This window comes from Crinia signifera, chromosome 4, assembly GCF_055691185.1.
Source record: "Crinia signifera chromosome 4, ASM5569118v1, whole genome shotgun sequence".
Lineage (NCBI taxonomy): Eukaryota > Metazoa > Chordata > Amphibia > Anura > Myobatrachidae > Crinia > Crinia signifera.
Window position 1 is genome coordinate 309436798 of NC_139220.1, and position 18180 is coordinate 309454977.

Genomic DNA, 18180 nt, shown 5'->3' on the forward strand with positions numbered 1-18180 from the left:
GGGCTTTTCGAAGAGACTTATCAAGAGGTCCATGAAATCCATCCAACAGAAGACCAGAGAGGATATCCTATTCAATACCAAGCCACCGGATGATACCCCACCAATCATCAGAATAGTAGGCGATTTCTGTAATGAATGGAGAGAGATCAGGGATTCAATTCAGAAACATTGGCACATCTTGCTAACGGATGCGGATTTGGCCTTCAAATTAAAACCAAAACCTGACATGAGCTGGCGGAGGGCACCTAATCTGAAGGACAACCTGGTCCGTAGCCACTATGTGGCAAGACGTGCCACTCAACCCACAACAGTTGGCAGTTACCCATGCGGCAGCTGCAAAGCATGCAAACATATCATTAATACTCAGACAATCAAAGACAGGTATGGCGATGACATCAGGATCAGGGGTTTCTATAACTGTAAATGTCAAAACATCATATATTGCATCACTTGCCCATGCCAGGCTAGATATGTAGGAATGACATCCCGCCCCCTAAAACAGAGGATTTTGGAGCACATAGGTAACATCCGCAATGCCTCCAGGGACAAAGATAATTTCAAAACCCTAACCTCAATTGCACGTCATTTTCTCAGGATGCACGCCTCAAATACAGATGATCTAACATTCTCAGGCCTTGAACAAGTACACCTGGGCCGCAGAGGTTTCTCAGGCCTTGAACAAGTACACCTGGGCCGCAGAGGTGGAGACATCAATCAGGCACTCCTCCGTAGGGAAAGCTGGTGGATTTTCCAGCTAGGCTCACTTGCCCCAAAGGGCCTCAACGAGGACATTAAATACAGTGCCTTTTTGTAAAACATCGGACTACTACATTCTTTCACTTTATCTCTCTACTCTTTACTACCACCCAGTGCTTTCTTGTCTGAGATGATAAGCCAATAATGTTAAAATAAGGCCGACATTCTCCTTATTCGGCCCACCTGGTATTATACATTTGATTACCTCGGCTATTTGTACTACACTCTGTCTCTCAGCATATAATCTCCTGTACTTTGTTTTATTAATATTATTATCGTTAATATTTTTTTCCTATTTTTCTTGTTTATCATTATTATTATTTTTATTTTTATTATTACCTCTGTTCCCATTACCATGCATCCCCCCCACCTATGGATACTTTCTTTCTTTATCTCATACCACTGGAACCATCCCTCTTTGATTCATTCTCATTAGTGCCCAGGCATTAGCATATGTATACGATTATCTTTCATTTTGGATATGACTTGTGGTCTGCCCCCGTATATCCGTTTGTTTATATATACATGTATACATACCCATACTCTATTTCCCTATAAACCCCCCTTTTTGTATATTCTATTATCCTTCCCTATTACCAATGTTGTCCCCTTGTATTTTCCTACATGTTCTCGCCTATTCAGTCACTGACAATCCGGATGCGTGCTCTTCAGCACTCCCATAGTATTCAAGCGCCTTTCTATCATCTCTTTACCCATTTCCAGTCTACACATACGTTTAGACAGTCTGTCAACAACCACCTTATCATTCAGCGGTTTTATCTAAAAATCTCCTTTTTCATGCAGCCTCTTTCACTTCTCTGTAACCACGGAGCCGGTCTTACAGACACCCTAGCTACGTTTGCAACCATGTCAACCGGACCAACGTCCTGTCATTAATATGAGGCTTACCTGCCTCCTTAAACACGTAGCCGGTCATACAGACCACGCAGCTACGTTAGTAGCCATGGCAACCGGACTAGCGTCCCTTCTCTAAACCCGTCCCTTCGGTCAGATTTTCTCTACGTAGCAACCCCAGTAGTCTTTACTACTGCACTCATTCCCTCAGCAGCATGAGGATTACCCGCCTCCACTGCTGGATCCCACAGTCCCATTGGCTACACGTACCATAAGTAACCCCTCCTAACCCTCCCACCTGCACACACCCCTGTGACCAAGCTTTACGCGAAACACGTGTCAGGACACACGTGGTCACGCCCACCACCCCCACCAGTGCCGGCTGAGAACTCCAACGGAGACGGAGTTACCTTCCAGCCGTCCCGCCGTCACCCTCAACATGGCGCAGCAGCACGCATATCATCCAGCCAGTACCCACTTCAGCCGCTCATGCTCCTGCCCCAGACTGGTACTATCTCAGAGCAGCGGTGTCTCCACCGGCCGCAGCCGGCGCAGGTAACGGGGATAAACCCCCACACCCTGATCTCCCGTGTAACGATCGTTTTCATTTGAAATACCTACTGAATTCTGAAACGGGGAGATTTGAAGTGAGACTCCCTATGTCTGTGGGGTACTTAACAGTATAATTAACCCCTTGTCTGCATACTTATTTGTCTGCTCTCTGCATTTGTCTATGTGGTACTAAGCAGGGTATTAACCCTTTAGTTGCATACTTATTAGTCTGCCCACTGCATTTGTGCCTATATTTAACCCTGTATACCAGGATATATTATCAATACCCATTCCCCAAGCACCCTGTATTGTGGTTCTCTGTGATTTACACATGCTAATTACTTATGCATTTCTTTTGAGTGTCTCATGCTAAAAACTACCTGTTTAACTAGTATCTGACAACATCCACAGGGTCTTTTGGGAGACCATTGTACATATACACACTATTAAGTTGTATTCATATCTATTCAGCACAGAGTTCTAAGGACTGAATCATTAATTGTTCCCAGTCCTATTATCCCAATCAATATTCGGATTCCCCGGTGTATCTCTGGTGTCTTTAGTAACACATACACTGACACCAGGGACCAGTCTCCCTCCTATCTAGGGACCGTGGGTACATTTACCAATTTATCGATAAACCTTTCCTTAAGCCCTATGGGCTCATACTCCCACATCCCTATCCCCCCCTCCTTTTCATTCTAGAGGAAGCTATCGCATGATCCTCTGACTCTCATCAAATCATCCGATGCTAGCATGATGTTTGACAGCAGAGATGAGGGTCTTGTTTGTTAGCACCTCCTACCACTAAACTATCCTATTTCGTGGCTCTCTCATCCATCCAACCAGTACAAGCACTCCTGCAATGCTACATGGGTAACAGGTCTGCCTTGCTCTGAACGGTTTGGACAGCAGAAGCTTACCTTGGCTCATCCACCCTATTGACATCGGAATTAACCAGCAAGGGCTATACAGCCATACTTCACTGGACCGCCTGTAATCCATCCGAACACAGAAGCTAAGCAGTGAGAGGCTGGATCAGTACCTATATGGGGGACCTATAGGGAACATCCAGTGCTGTATTCATCCACTGGGGCAGTACGCCTGTTGATACTGTTGAGGTGTAGCCACAACAAACTTGACCCCCCCATTCTCTCTTCCATCTCATGCCCATAAGTCCATACCCACCTATGCCGACACTGTGGTGGATATCGTAGTGGTGGTGCGCAGTGACCAGTGCCCTTTTCGTTTGCCAATACCGTATATTATATATAAAAATTGGTACTAGGCAATACGTTACTTAAACATTTTCGCTCTTGTTGTAAATATTTTATTTCAGTAATTGTCACAATAATAATTGGCGGGAGTCCATCATATATGGTATTCTCCAACAATCTCATAAACGGTGTGTGGATATATTTGTATGAACTTATTTTAGTAACAAAGCTTCCTATTAAAAGTTACGTTTTATTGTTACATCATTTGTACATCCATCAAACTGTATTTTATCCTATCAAGTGTGCCCCAAAAACCTTTTTGGTTCTCCTTTAGTCTTCTCCTATAGACTACATCCATTTTCAGTTGATACTCTGAACTTTGTTTGGGAGCACCACCAACCGTTAATAGCCAGTCAGGGTTTTTCCCGAACGGCCTTTTGCTTACGTTGGTTTACATTAATTAACAACGCTTAAATTGTACTGAGTAATTGTCCCCCAAGCCTGTGCCAACCCAACCCCTATCTCAATCTAAGCCATGGCATTCCCAGAACTACAGCGTGTGAAGACTGAGGAAGGACCAAAAACTCTAACCTTTCTTGGTGCAGAGCTCCGACTTGAAGATGTACTGGTACAGTCTGAGAGATGATATGACCGCTGGAGATGTGGCTACCGTCAACGGCTGTCAGGACCAAAGGCTGCTCTAACGGCTGGAGAGGTATAGAGAGCTGTGCAGCGATATCAGCCGAAATTAAGTTTCCAGCTGCGCCTGAGTCCAACAGGGCCTGGATGGACGTCTGTCCCTGAGGGGTACTCAGCATAACAGAAATGGTAGAGTCTATGGTGGAGGGAGATGGCAAGAACACTCCTAATCTAACCTCCCTCGTGGGGATTAGGAGCGGTCGTTTCCCAGATGGAGTGGACAAGAGGCCAGGAGATGGGAAGATGAGGCACAGTACATACAAAGATTGTCTCAACGTCGTCGGTTCTTCTCTTCGAGGGAGAGACGAGACCGATTTATTTGCATTGGTTCTTCTGTGGCAGAAGCAGTAGACGATCCACTTTTTACAGGAGGAGTAACAGCAGGAGTGGGACGATGTCGAAAGCGATCAGAGCGAGCTCTCTCCAGTTGCCGCTCTTGAAGTCGCAGATCAACTTTATTGCACAAGGAAATTAGGTCTGTCAGGGTGGTAGGTGTATTGCGAGTGGCCAATTCATCCTTGAGGCGACCGGCTAGGCCAATCCAGAATGCAGAAACGAGGGCCTCTTCATTCCACCTTAACTCAGATGCTAACGTCTGGAACTGTACAACATATTGACCCACTGGTCTGCTACCTTGACGAATTCTCAGAATCTCTGTAGCAGCAGATGACACTCGACCTGGTTCGTCAAATATTCGCCGAAAGTAAGTGATAAAATCGTCATAATTGTTCAGCAGAGGATCTGCTCGTTCCCAAAGAGGCGAAACCCAATTCAGGGCTGCACCAGAGAGGAGAGAGACAATGTAGGCTACTCGTGCTTTGGCAGTTGGGAAGTTGGCCGATTGGAGGGTGAAGTGCACATCGCACTGATTCAAGAACCCGCGACATCCTTTAGGAGACCCATCATATTTGCTGGGAGTTGGCAAATGCAGATGAGGAGGGATAATAGACCCGGCTGGCGGCGTGGCAGGGGAACCTCCTGAAGGGGCTTGTGATGTTGCTTCAGCAACTGCTGGTGGAGGTGTCAGTGTTTGTAGGAATTGCGCCACTTGCCGCTGTGAGGATTCCAACTGTTCCAGACGAGCCATAATGCCTTGCAACACACCTGCCAAGGGTCCCTGATTTTCACCCGACTCCATCGGGTCAGTGCAAACTGTCACGGTTGAAGATTCAGATGGGGTCGTGTGATGCACAGGGACTGGAGACAAGGCAGTAGCAGTAGGGTTAAAATGAGCGGGTTTAATGAATGATGTCATACACAGACTCAAATACTTCTTTGAGATAAAGGCAGGCAAAATAATAATAATGAGTAGCAATGATAAAGAATGTCCAGATAACAATGATGAGGAATGTCCAGAGTACAATGATGAGGAATATCCAGATAACAATGATGAGGAATGTCCAGGTAAAGAAGTGAAAGGATGGCAACAATAATGGATCCGGAGACTGGAAGAATATGAGGAATGGCTGGGACCTGGGGATGCTGGAGACGGATTCTTGGAAGAACCAGGAGCGGGACCGGAGTCAGGAATCCAGGAGGTAGCACCCAAGAGTACCAGGGAGAAGCTGGCCACCAGCGTGACTGGAATGAGCGATGGGGTCAAATAGCCAATAGCAAGGTGACGGGCACAGCGGGAATAGCAAGGGCACAATGAGTCAGGAGCCTTCCAGGAAGTGCACGGCACAGAAGACTCTTTGCACTGACACTGAGCTACCTAGGCAGATCCCCTTTATGCAAAGAGGGCGGCTGCCATTGGCTGTCACACTGAAACAGGTGAGAATACCTGACCTGGCCCAATCCCCTGTTTGCCCTCAAGCAAGATGGCGGAGCTGGCCACCCAGCATCTATAGAGTTAGAGCGGGACCATGCTGCAGATTCCCATGCTGCCTTCCAACACTGCCGGACCTCTGCCTGCCGCCTCACCTGACATGGAGGCCGACAAACGCCAGCCGGTGGCGGACACGGGCGGGTGAGTACAGTACCCGCCGTGTACCACCGCGGGGGAGTGTGACATGTCAGTATTTCGATTGTCGGTGGTGTGTACATGTTGGTATATTGTCCATCGGCATTTGGTTGTGGGGAATCTGTCAATCTGTATTCCGTCCGCCTGCAACTTAACTACATACACTAGAGGTACCCATTCTTCTAGAATAAGCATATTAATACCTCATATGTTAAATTGTGTCTCGAGTTGGTGGGCATGCTGGTGAGTCTCTCAATAGACAGCCAATCAGTTGCAGCATTAGTATTTGCAATAGTGGCTGCCCAAAAAGTCACTTTAGCCTAGTATCAGCACCTAATCAGCCCTGTGTTACTTTATCTCTGATGATTGTGAAAACTCCAGCTTGTTATTTTGTATTGGGTAATTGTGACAATACCTTTAGTTTGCAGAGTCAGGAAGCACCAGGCAGGAGAGGTGCTCTCCCCACTCTGCATCCTTCTGGATGACCCGCCGCCGCTGGAAAAAGGGAGCAGAAGACACGGAGATGGCAATAGGCGGACCCAGCCATGGCTAATGAGAGTCCCAACGCTGGGGAGTGTGAGCCAGGTGCCCATTGCCAGGGAGAGGAAGCAAGAGACCCAGGCTGCCACTCTACTTGTGCTGAGGTGGGGCACACTGTCCCTGACTTTTACAACCCTTTCACACCCCATCTCCTCTTTTATTTAACTTCGCTCCCCTCTCCATTCTCACCCTTCCTCTTCCTGCTCCTCTATCTCTCATACCCACTTCTTTCCTCCCTGTCCCACTCTGATTGTCTATCCCTGGCACCTTCTATATCTCTTCCCCTTAACCCCTCTCTCCTACACAACTCTCTCCCTTCCTCTTCTGACAATCTATCTCACACTCTGGGGTATTTATTATAGCGGCTCAGTAGTGAGGTGAAGCAGGAGGGGAGAGCGACAAGATCTACTAAGATCTTGCCCGCCGAAGCGGGGGAGTGCTAACTCCCCCCTCCGGCGATGCCTCCTTTAGCTGACAGCGCATCGGTTAACAATATCGAGCTGTCTTCTTCTCCCCGGCCGGCTGGACTGCGAATGCACGGGATCTCGCTACTCACGCGAGATCCCCAGCGCAGCTCAGAGCCACCAGCAGGGACAGCGCTGTCCCTGCTGTAGGCATAGGGCATCGCCGCCTGCAGCTGTCGAAGTCGATAGCTGCATTAGGCGGAACGGTCAGCGATGCTGACCGTTCATAAATCAGGCGGGAGGCAGGCACTACAAAATATTGTAGCTGCGCTCTGCCTCCTGCCTTACACCGCCGCACGTAAGACACCCGCTCAGTGGGTGTCATAGATCAGGGGAAGCGCTATAGCGCATAGGGATAGCGCATATGCCCCGGATCACCAGTTAATAAATCTACCCCTCTGGGTCATACCCCTTCCTCCTTTTCTCGCTGTTTCCTTCATTCCCTCTTACCCACCACCCTTCGTCTTTCTCTTTTGAAAGTCCGTACACAGAGCCATTGTGGCTATCAATTTTTACTATATATTCAAAATCGCATAGCAAATAGTCAAAACGCATTGTGTTTGGCCACATCTCTACGTAATCCTGATGCAAGACACCGGAATCTAAAGTAGAAACAGACTGTGCAGTACAACCTAGATCTACTACTATGTTCTCCCGTGTGCCACCCCTCCCTGCTGGCCGAATCAGTATCGGCAGCAACCACATTGCTCCATGTTTACACAGCTATAATGTATCATACAGGGCAGATGGAGCCCGGGTTATAGCCAGGGTTGCCTGCCTGACCCTCTCCTTCAGGGAGAAAATGCTCTGTTCCTGGACTTCCCTGGTAAAATATGATTACCGTCACCTGTGGGGAGCTAGGTAATTGGTAAGAAAGGTGTTGCACAACAGGTGATGGCAATCATAAATTACCAGGGAAGTCAGGTAGGCAACCCTGGTTATAGGATAGAAAGGGTTTGGAGGACCCGCACCATAAATTTGATTTTGATAATTTATATGATTGATATCACTTTTGGGTAGTAAAGATGCTCGCCTGTCAGGAACTTTTATAAAATATGCTTCCTGGCCTGCTAGGGTGCAGCCCCCTGATTTATCATTGAATCAATATAAACAGGAGAAAAGAAAAAGAAATCAGCTTTAAATGGGGCGCACTCCTCACCCAAAATGTCTTAATTAAAGACTATTTTTTTAAAAAACGTACCTAATATTAGGTGTATATTTTATTAGTGTATATTAACACGTTGACCTATCCGGCCATCATTTATATTTCTTATATTTTTGGTTTTCAATTTTATTAATTGTATTCAACCTTTATATAGTATTCCCTTTACAAGGGATAACACATAGCGAAATTATTAAAAACAAGTAAAGATATAGAGAAACAAAAGAAGTAGAAGTTTAAAAATGTCTCTGTGACTTATTCGTAGCTATATTAAAGTTGCTGATAATAGCTATATAGTGTCTGTGTTCACTGTTATTTGTAATAAGAAGAGTTATAACTCGTCTGCCGTATTTTTATTTTTATATTTATAATTATGTAATCACTCCTCAGTTGACTTATATTGTCATAGGATAATTATCCAATTAGTGGAGTTGGTACATTTTGTGTGTGGATATAATATTGATTCACACACAAATTTTGGTGAAATTAATTCTGTCTCCAAATGTGTATCAAAGGTGACAGCCTTGAAAAAGCTACTGAGCGAAATGCGCATTGGCATTCACTCTGTGACTTAGTAGCAATAATTATGTGTTCATTTGTATGTCTGTTTGGTGTATAATTATTCTGTAAATATCTATTTAACTCCATTAACGTGTCTGATACTGTGGGCAGAAAGCACGCCAGCTGAAGAGATTTACTCTCTGGCTTGGGGCGGGTGCCAGCATCAGTACACGCCGGCTAAGAAAATTACCTTCTAGCTTGGAGCGACTGCTCCCCTGTCCGCATGATACGTATCATACCATGTTTGATGTTCTGACCTACTGAATATACTAATCACCATCGCGGCAATACAAGCCAGCACAAGGAAATTTAGTCTCTGATTTACAACAGAATTAGTAGGAACCGTTACTGTGACTGCATGTAGCGGCAGATAACCTGGTCAATGATGGCCGGATAGGTCAACGTGTTAATATACACTAATAAAATATACACCTAATATTAGGTACGTTTTTAAAAAAAATAGTCTTTAATTAAGACATTTTGGGTGAGGAGTGCGCCCCATTTAAAGCTGATTTCTTTTTCTTTTCTCCTGTTTATATTAACCCTGGTTATAGCCCTGACATTACAGGACACAGGGCATACACTCCAACATTTGGACTGCAAAAATCGGTACACATACGGAAAGGGGGCGTGACCATGGGCAAAGGGGACGTGGTCACACCCCCTTTCCGAATATTGTCAAGTTAAATTCCTGTGTATGCCATTGCCCACTCACTGTGTGACGCTCACTGCTCCCCTCACTGGGGTGTATTCAATGTCGCGTTGAGCGGCCAGCGAGGGGGTTAAACAGCGAGGATTGCAGAAAACCAGCGATCCTTGCTGTTTAACCCCCGCGCCGGCCGCTCGCTCTATTCAATTTTCTGGGGAAATCCTCGCCATCATAGGATGGTGAGAATTCCCCAAAACAGCGAGACCCGCGGCTAATGCAGAAAACTCGCTGTATTTAGCCGCGAGTCTCGCTGGTTCAGGAGCTGCAAACGCCAATTCCCCCTCGCTCAAAAAATGGAGCGAGGGGGAATTGGCGTATGAGGGGGCTGCGTTGAATACTGTCAGGGTGACTGGTGACAGCGAGCAGGAAGCCCACAGCATTAAATACCTGCCACTGTGTCCCAACTCCCACCAGCCGCTGCAGGTGCTCCACAGTCCTTCTGCCCGATATATCGCATCGCATGCCACTACTTAAGGCATACGATGCGATGGGACCCGATTTCAGAGGTTTTAAAACCCGACTGTACAATTTTTATATCGCGTCGCATCGCATTCCATTATAATGGCATGCAATCATGCCCGATTTGGGCTTATTCCAATGTTAAATGCCCCCCCCCCCCAGACAATTTTTGATTGTACACCAACCCTGATGGGTAATGACTATGTTAAATGCCACCCCATTGTTAATGCCACCCCACTATCAACGCCAACCCGAAGCGTGGCGAGCGCAGCGAACCCTTGATGGGCGGCGGTACGCGTCCTCCGACCTTTTCATACCCCCACTATCCACGTCGGCGTGGAGTGATTTTATATAGTGCGCTCGCCACTGAGCCCGAAGCGTTGAAGGACTCGTACCGCCGCCCCTCACCATGCTTCAGGTTGGTGTTGATAGTGGGGTGGCGTTAACAATGGGGGGCCTTTTAACATAGTCATTACCCATCAGGGTGGGTGTACAATCCAAAATCGGGTCTGGGGGGGGAGCATTTAACATAGGAATCAGGCATCTGTACAATTAAAGATCGGGTCCAATTGTGTCGCATGCGATGCGACCGATTTTTGGTTGTACAATGACATAAGATTAAAAAAAATCGGGCACCCAGATAATACACAAGTACCATGCCTTGTATATTCTGCAGAGTATGTGCCTGCGGAGGAGTGCGGGAGGTCCTCCTGCTCCATGGCGCCTCAGCAGAACATGCGCCGATGGGGTGCAGGAGGGTATGCGCCGCAGCCGTGTGACGTCAGCGTGACACACGCTGGCTGGGGCCAGCAAAGCACCACTGGGAACGGGTGCTACGGTTTACTACCCGCGGCCGGCTGAATATCGGTACACTTTGTTTTTTGCGGGTTTAGACGATTAAAAAATGATACTGTACCAGCAAAATCGGTACAGTTGGAGGGTATGGGTGTATTATATGTGCTATATACACACATACCACACCTGCCTTTCCTCCCTCTCACACCCCCAGTGCTGAGTAAGATTAGATGTTACACAGTGCCCAGGGCCCCACTCACCACACAGTGCACAGTACAAAGACAGCTGCTATACTGGGCCTGGGCACACAAAGACAATGATCAGGTACCAGCAGGGGGGATGGATAAGCAGCTGCTCCGTCTGTGGAAGACGCTGTGTGGGTGCAGACGATCATGGTGATGGGTACCTCAGGAGAAGCCGCGGCGGGGAACAGCTCTGTGCAGAGCGCCTGGGGGATGATAGACAGACTGTCCCCTCGGTCTCCTGTGGTTCCTCAAGACAGTCACCAGGATGGACTCTGAAGAATCAGTTGCTGGGCAGGAGGGGGCGCTGACTGTGAGGGAGATCTGTGTGGGAGCAGAGGATCATGTGACATTGCCGCCGTCATGACTTTTGTCCAGCCCCATGACTTGATGACATCAGGAGATGCCGAGGCGGGAAATCCAGGTCTGTGCGCTTGGGGGATGAGTTCCCGCCCAGTCTCTTCTCCCGGATACGTTTTCCCGACCACTCTCCTCCCCATAATATGTGTCCCCACACATCTCCTCGTAATCCGTGTCCCCGCAGTCTCCTCCCCATAATCCGTGTCCCCGCCCAGTCTCCTCCCAGTCAAACGTGTCCCCGCCCCGTTTATTCCTTCTCATCGATGTAACCGCCGCCTCTCCCCATTGCGAATTTGTGATGTAACTACACCCAGCCTGTTCCATGCGCCCGCCTGGTCATCTTTTAATGCATACCCTCCAACATATAAATGTTAGAAATCGGTACACATTCAGAAAGGGGAGTGGCCCTTGCTACAGGGGGCGTGTCCACACTCCCCTTTCTGAATGCGTACTGGGCATTTTTTTATACATGAGGTCCGCCAGCTGCATGACGCACCATCCCCTTGCCTACCTGTAACCCCCCGGGCACCATCCTCAGTGCCTACATGTAACTGCCCATGCTGCAATACACAGAGACAGCAGCCTCCCCACTGCGCTTTCTCACAGACTTGGTTGAGCCTCTGTATAGGAACTCACCACTCTCTCCCCCGTCCCGGTTCTCGTTCACCTCCCGGGAGTATCTCCCCCCCCTGCCTTGGTTCCGGGACCCCGGCAGCAGGGAGAGGGAGCAGAGCAGGGTGAGACGGCACAGCAGCATTGCGGTCATGTGTACTGTACACGGAAGAGCGGAGGGGCACAAGGACACTGCAGACACCGCACCGTCCCGAAGTGTCTGCGAATCCATTCCTTCTTACCACGTATTGGTCACCTCCTGACACGGCACACTGCTCATTGGCGGACAGCAAACATGCGGACCCGCACCCCCTAGAAAATATTACCCCTAGCAGCGCTACAGGGCCGGTGAGAACTGAAGCATTGCTCCAGCATCCTGCTTACTAAGCAGGAGAGGGATGCAGGGATGGGACCTGGGAGCCGTGGGGAGGGTGAGCAGCCGAGGCCAGAGCTGCCCCAGACGGATGCCTAAAAAAACGGTACATTCGGTACACTCTGATTTAGCCGGTACAGACCGTAAAAAAACGGTACTGTACCGGCTAAATCGGTACAGTTGGAGGGTATGTTAGTGCTCCAGTTCCTAATCTAGTCTAGTCTCAAAGCAGGCGGCAGCGGGGCTATAAATAATGCTGTCATTGTGTGTCTGGCAGCGGCAGGGAGTGAGGTAAGTGCTGGGGTCGGGCAGTTTAGTGTGTGGCGTAATAATGTCAGTCACTTCTAGCGGTGGCTGGCACAGGGGCTTGGCATGATGGCAGCAGGCATCGTGGCTATGGTATCGATGCTGAGGTTTGGAGGCCGGTCTGGGACCCCCACTGCTTGCTCCCCTGCAGCTGCATGTATGGTGTTCATTGTTCCACCGCAATATGCACGCACTAGATCACTGCTGTGAGCCCTGCACTGTCTCCCCGTGCCTGTAATTACATATGAGTAGTGACTCGAGAACCGAGTCAATGGCATATATTCAATGCCGTGGGCGAGCGGTGACTGCGAGCAGGACTTTTTGCTCGCAGTCACCGCTCACCCTGTCAGTATTCAACTGACCCCCCTCACAGGGCCGGCGCTACCACTAGGCAGCCTTAGGCAGCTGCCTAGGGCACTGACCGCTGGAGGGCGCCCTTTATTTATCATTTAAATGAAGCAGCACCGTGCATCCCACGAGCGGCTGCCAGTTATCTCCCGACACCTCTTTTTAAAAAAAAAACATGGTTTCTGGAAGGCAGGCGCATAAATCAGACAGCAGCCGCCTAACCAGCCTTCCATCACCACACCAACCGTCCCCGCCCCTCAGTAGAGTCAGCGTCAAACAACATTGTCGCTGTGCACTGCAGCCGGGAGAACCAACATGTAGCAGCGCCTCCCTGCCAACATATACTGTATGTGTATATAGCGCACCTCTCGCCACCCATGCCCGGTAGCAGTGCCTGAGCCCGCCCCAGCATCCGATACTCATCACGTCTTGTGTGTGCAGTCACCTCGACCTCCCCGCCCACCCCCTCTCAAGCACCCAGCCGCTAATGTGTGTGCGGTCCCTGCACATCCCCAGCCCCGCTGGTGTGTGCGTTCCAACTCGGGCTCCCGGCGGCTAATGTGTGTGGACACCCACCCCCAGAGGATAATATGTGCGGTCCCCCCCCCCCCAAGCACCCGGCGGCTAATATGTGCGGTCCCCTTACCCCCCCGCCCCCCCCAGCACCCGGTGTCTAATGTGTTCGACCCCCTCTAAGCACCCAGCGGCAGGTGTGTGTGACCAATTGCTGCACTCCGTCTAGCAGGCACTTCAGGGTGCTGTTAGCCGGGAGTAGCAGAACCTGATCAAGTGCTGAGCACTGGCCATTCTGTGACCTGCTGTGCCTCTATACACGGGCCCTGCCTGCTGTTGCTCTCTTCACTGCCACCAGATCTGTGCCATGCACAGTGGTGAGAACCACATATATGTATGTATTGGGGGGATCAAGATGTGTCTCATATTTTGTGGGTACATGTGTACTGTTTCTAATTATGAGCATCTTCTTCATCCTCTCCCACACCAGCGAGACCTGACAGATACCATTACCACCCACTGTGACCCCCTCCTTCCCTTACAATTTCCTTGTACCCATTCTCCCCTCTATGTGCCCGCCTGACCCCACCCGGTGCCCCCCTACAACTCACAATCCCCTGTTTGTGTGTGTGTGTGGGGGGGGGGGGGGGGGCAGTTGACAGATGTATTGCCTGGGGTGCCAAGAACCCTTGCACCGGCCCTGCCCCCTCATTTGCAAATTCCCCCTCGCTCCGTTTTTTGAGCGAGGGGGAATTTGCGAATGTGCCTCCAAAAGCTGCGAGAGCCGAGGCTAATTACAGCGAGTTTGCTGCACTAGCCGCGGCTCTCGCAGTTTAGGGGAATCCTCGCAGTTCTGTGACAGCGAGGATTCCCCCGGAACGTTGCATAGTGCGAGCGGCCGGCGCAGGGGTTAAACTGCGAGGATCACTGGTTTTCTGCGATCCTCGCAGTTTAACCCCCTCGCACTGGCATTGAATACTCACCACTGTCTCAACACACTTCACTGAGCTGAGCCGTGCGGCTCAACTAATTCCAATGAACCGTCTTGCCCATGACTAGATCACATTCAGTTTTGGTAATTTCCCACCATGCACTGGCCCTGAGCCGTGCACCGGAAGTACGGATGGGGAAGCACTTGCTGGACAGGAAGGGGGCGGGGCCCTGTGTGGGACCAGAGGATCATGGGACATCCCACACCGCCGCGGCCATTATTGCTGTCCAGCCACATGACCTGGTGACGTCAGGAAGAGACCTGCTCTGTGCGCCTGGGGGATGAGAGAGAGCGAACATGTGTCCTCGCTCAGTCTCCTCACCCGTGTCCCCGCCCAGTCTCCTCCTCACCCGTGTCCCCGCCCAGCCTTCTCCGTCGTGTGCTTCCCATCCCACGCCCACAGGTCTCAGAGGCAGCAGCGGGAGAACGCGTAGAACCGGGGTGAGGGAGTGTCCGGCGGTGGCGGGGAGTGAGGTGAGCGCTGAGCATGGAGCTCCTGTATGTACAGTACAAGCACACTGGGGGGCTGGCTGCAGCTCCGGCTGCTCAGACATTGATCTGTACTAGTACGTGACTATGTTTTACAGTACACTGGACTATCGGGCGTCGATGGTTTCCATCGATGGCAGCGACCTTAATCTGTACTAGTACGTGCCTATGTTTTACCGTACACGTGACTATCGGACGTCGCTGGGGAATCGAGCGTCGATGGTTTCCATCGATGGCAGCACAGTCTCTGAGTGATATTAAAGCATCGTCTGGTTTTTATCCCCTTTGTATCCTCCCCCTACGCTGGCTGTATGTAATATGACGCTTAGATGTTGATAATCGGTCTAAAAGAGAATACATTATACGAATGTATTATAAGGACTCAGCTAAACCGTACGATTCCCTCTGTGTTTGTACAAGTACGTGCTGTAATGCATATTTTACTCTGAATTGTGGGCTGGGTGTTATCGGTGTATAGATCCTAGCAGCGACCAGGGGCTGCTGTGATGTTGCTCTCCCCCAGCCTCAGTCACAGTGCCTGTACACTGTAGGGATGGGCATCGATGGCAATACTGGAACCACCCATCGATAGTAAAACACTGACCATCGATAGTTTTACCTATCATCCACTTTCTTTGACTGACTAGCCCATGGGAAAATCAGAATGTGAGGCATATTGGGCCTGATTCAGATTTATTATATACTGTAAATCAGGGGTGTCCAAACCGGTCCTCGAGATCTACCAACGGTCCATGTTTTCCAGGTTACCTAGCTGGTGCACAGCTGCAGTCATTACTGTCACATTTTAAAACCTGCTGCATTCATTCCTACTATAGATCCACAGGTTGCCTGGAAAACATGCACTGTTGGTAGATCTTGAGCACAGATTTGGCCACCCCTGCTGTAAATAGTCTACTAGATAATCTGTCATTTGTTTCACCCCCTCCTGGTGTCTACACTGTAGCATACCTTTGTATTAATTCCCATTAATACCATTTGCAATGTCACTCCATATACCCCTTTCACACTGCACCTAGAACACAGGTAGCTGCCAGGTTGCTGATGTGACCGCATCAAACCTTATTACTGTTCCTTCTAGCACAGTGGTTTCAAAACCGGGTCCTCAAGTACCCCCAACAGTGCACATTTTCCAGGTCTCCACACAGAGGGGCAGATATACTAACCCCCCCATAGCGCTTCTCAAATAGCGGGTCCCGCTTCTCCTGCATAACGAGGAGAAGCAGACACCCGTTATTTGCTAATGTATTAACACCCCCCCCCCCCCCCCCCCCAAGCCGATAAGGAGAGCCGTTATGCCCAGCGTTAACGGCTCCCCCTGTGTCAGTGCGCTTCCCCCCCCCCCTGTCCGGCTCTAATGGGCATGCGTGAGATCACGCAAAAACCGCAGGATCTCCTGCGCAGCCTGAGCCAGAAGCAGGGCTAGCGTTGTCCCCACAGTGGGGTATAGGAAAACGCTAGCCCTGAGCTGGCGAAGCGACCGGGGTGAATTAACACCTTGAAGGCTGTTAATACATCGCCCCGGCTGTTAATCCCTGGGGGGGGGGGGGGGATTGCAGGGGACAACCCCGCCAAGCGTAACTCGGCGGGCTGTCACTAGCGCACGTTAGGTGCGCTAGTAATACATTAGCATAAATGTAATCCCACCCCAGTTAACCAGCGTTAAGTGCATTTTTGCACTTAACGCTGCTTCGTACATCAACGCTGCTTCGTACATCTGCCCCACTATCACAAGTGACCTAATTAGCTCCACCTGTGGATCTTTTTAAATGTCTGAATAATGAGTGCACCTGCTGGGTGACCTGGAAAACGTGCACTGTTGGGGATACTTGAGGACCAGGGTTGGGAACCACTGTTATAGGACACTGCACAGGGGCAGCATAAAGGTGGTGGACCAGACCCGCCCACAACACCAAAGGGGAAGGGCCTGGCCCGCCGAACACTGCCGTGGAAGCACTGGGCATCTACGGCGGCTCTGGGCTTCCCCGTGTGCACCGGTGGGGACAGGCAGCCGGCTGTTCTAGAGGGACAGGGCGCATTTTGCCCTTTAAAATCAGGCGCTAAAAGACCCTAGCGTGAACGGGTTTGATACGAAATCCCGATTGTCGAAATTCCGACGGGGGGGATTACCCCCCTTGCAGGCTCGCCACGCAGCAGGCACTAATTTATTCTCCCTCCATGGGTGTCGTGGACACCCATAGAGGGAGAAAGTGTTGGGTTTTTGAACGCGGGATTCCGACCGCCGGGAATATAACTGCATCCATCGTGAACACTAGCTTATAACATGGGTCAACCGACCTGGCAATGGTTGTTAGAAGGGGTAAACCCGGTTCTCCGCATGTATAATGTGCAAACTGGGTTTAATGTAAAAGCACCGGACCCGGCACACTGATCTGAAAGGGGTATTCGATTTTAAAGAGCGCTGGCCCAAGTATAGGTCACTGGGGTACTGCACTGGTAGCATTTTACCGCATAAATTGTTGTTCATTTACTACAACGTTCCCTATTCTGCAACCAAGTTCTTATCCATTCCACTCCTATAATCCAATCCCATGGTTTTGAGTATAGTACCAACTTGATCTATTCTTTCAATCACGGAGTCAAAAAAGTTAATTTGTTTGACAAGATTTCCCCAGTAAATCCCTGATTGTTTTGGGGTCCTGTAAGTTGTTGGATTTAAGTTTTCTTTTAATAATGTTTCCATTACTGTCCGTATTACTGATATATTGCTGGGTACACACTGGTAGATATATGTGCAGATAGTGTTCCTTCTAGGAACAGTAGCAGGCAGGGTGCTGCTGCACGGGGGCAGTGCAAGGGGGACGGACTGGACCTGCAAATGTCACTGTTGTGGGCAGTCCCGCACCACCAACTGCACAAAAGGGGTGTGCCCAGGCCGCGCCGTCATGAAAAGGTGCGGGCCCGGTCGCCGCCGTCACTAAAGGGGTCTGGCTCGGCCCCTCCGAAGTCTCTGCACTGCCAGGGAAGCACCACGTTTCGCCATCTACGGCGGCGCTGGGCTTCCCCGTGCACACCGGCGTGGTCGGAGGCAGGCTCTTTTGCAGATATCTCTACGGACGGAATTCAAAAAATTTAAACACTAGGCGACCCTCTGGCTGAGAGAGCTCTCAGCCAATTGAAGGCATCTCTCAGGTGGCCGCTGATTGGCTGAGAGAGCGCTCCAGCGCTCTCTCAG

General features: G+C 49.9%; 2 protein-coding genes across 2 annotated transcripts in view; both read left to right on the forward strand.

Moving 5' to 3' along the window:
* Positions 1 to 18180, forward strand: part of LOC146075802 (uncharacterized) — a 103872-nt gene that overhangs the window by 65425 nt on the left and 20267 nt on the right. The gene's annotated exons all lie outside the window — the stretch shown is intronic.
* LOC146075803 (uncharacterized) overlaps positions 14866 to 18180 on the forward strand; it is a 249158-nt gene continuing 245843 nt past the window's right edge. Inside the window, exon 1 of the mRNA XM_083185417.1 lies at positions 14866 to 14951. The gene's annotated coding sequence lies outside the window, so the exon portion shown is untranslated. The remainder of the gene's footprint in view (positions 14952 to 18180) is intronic.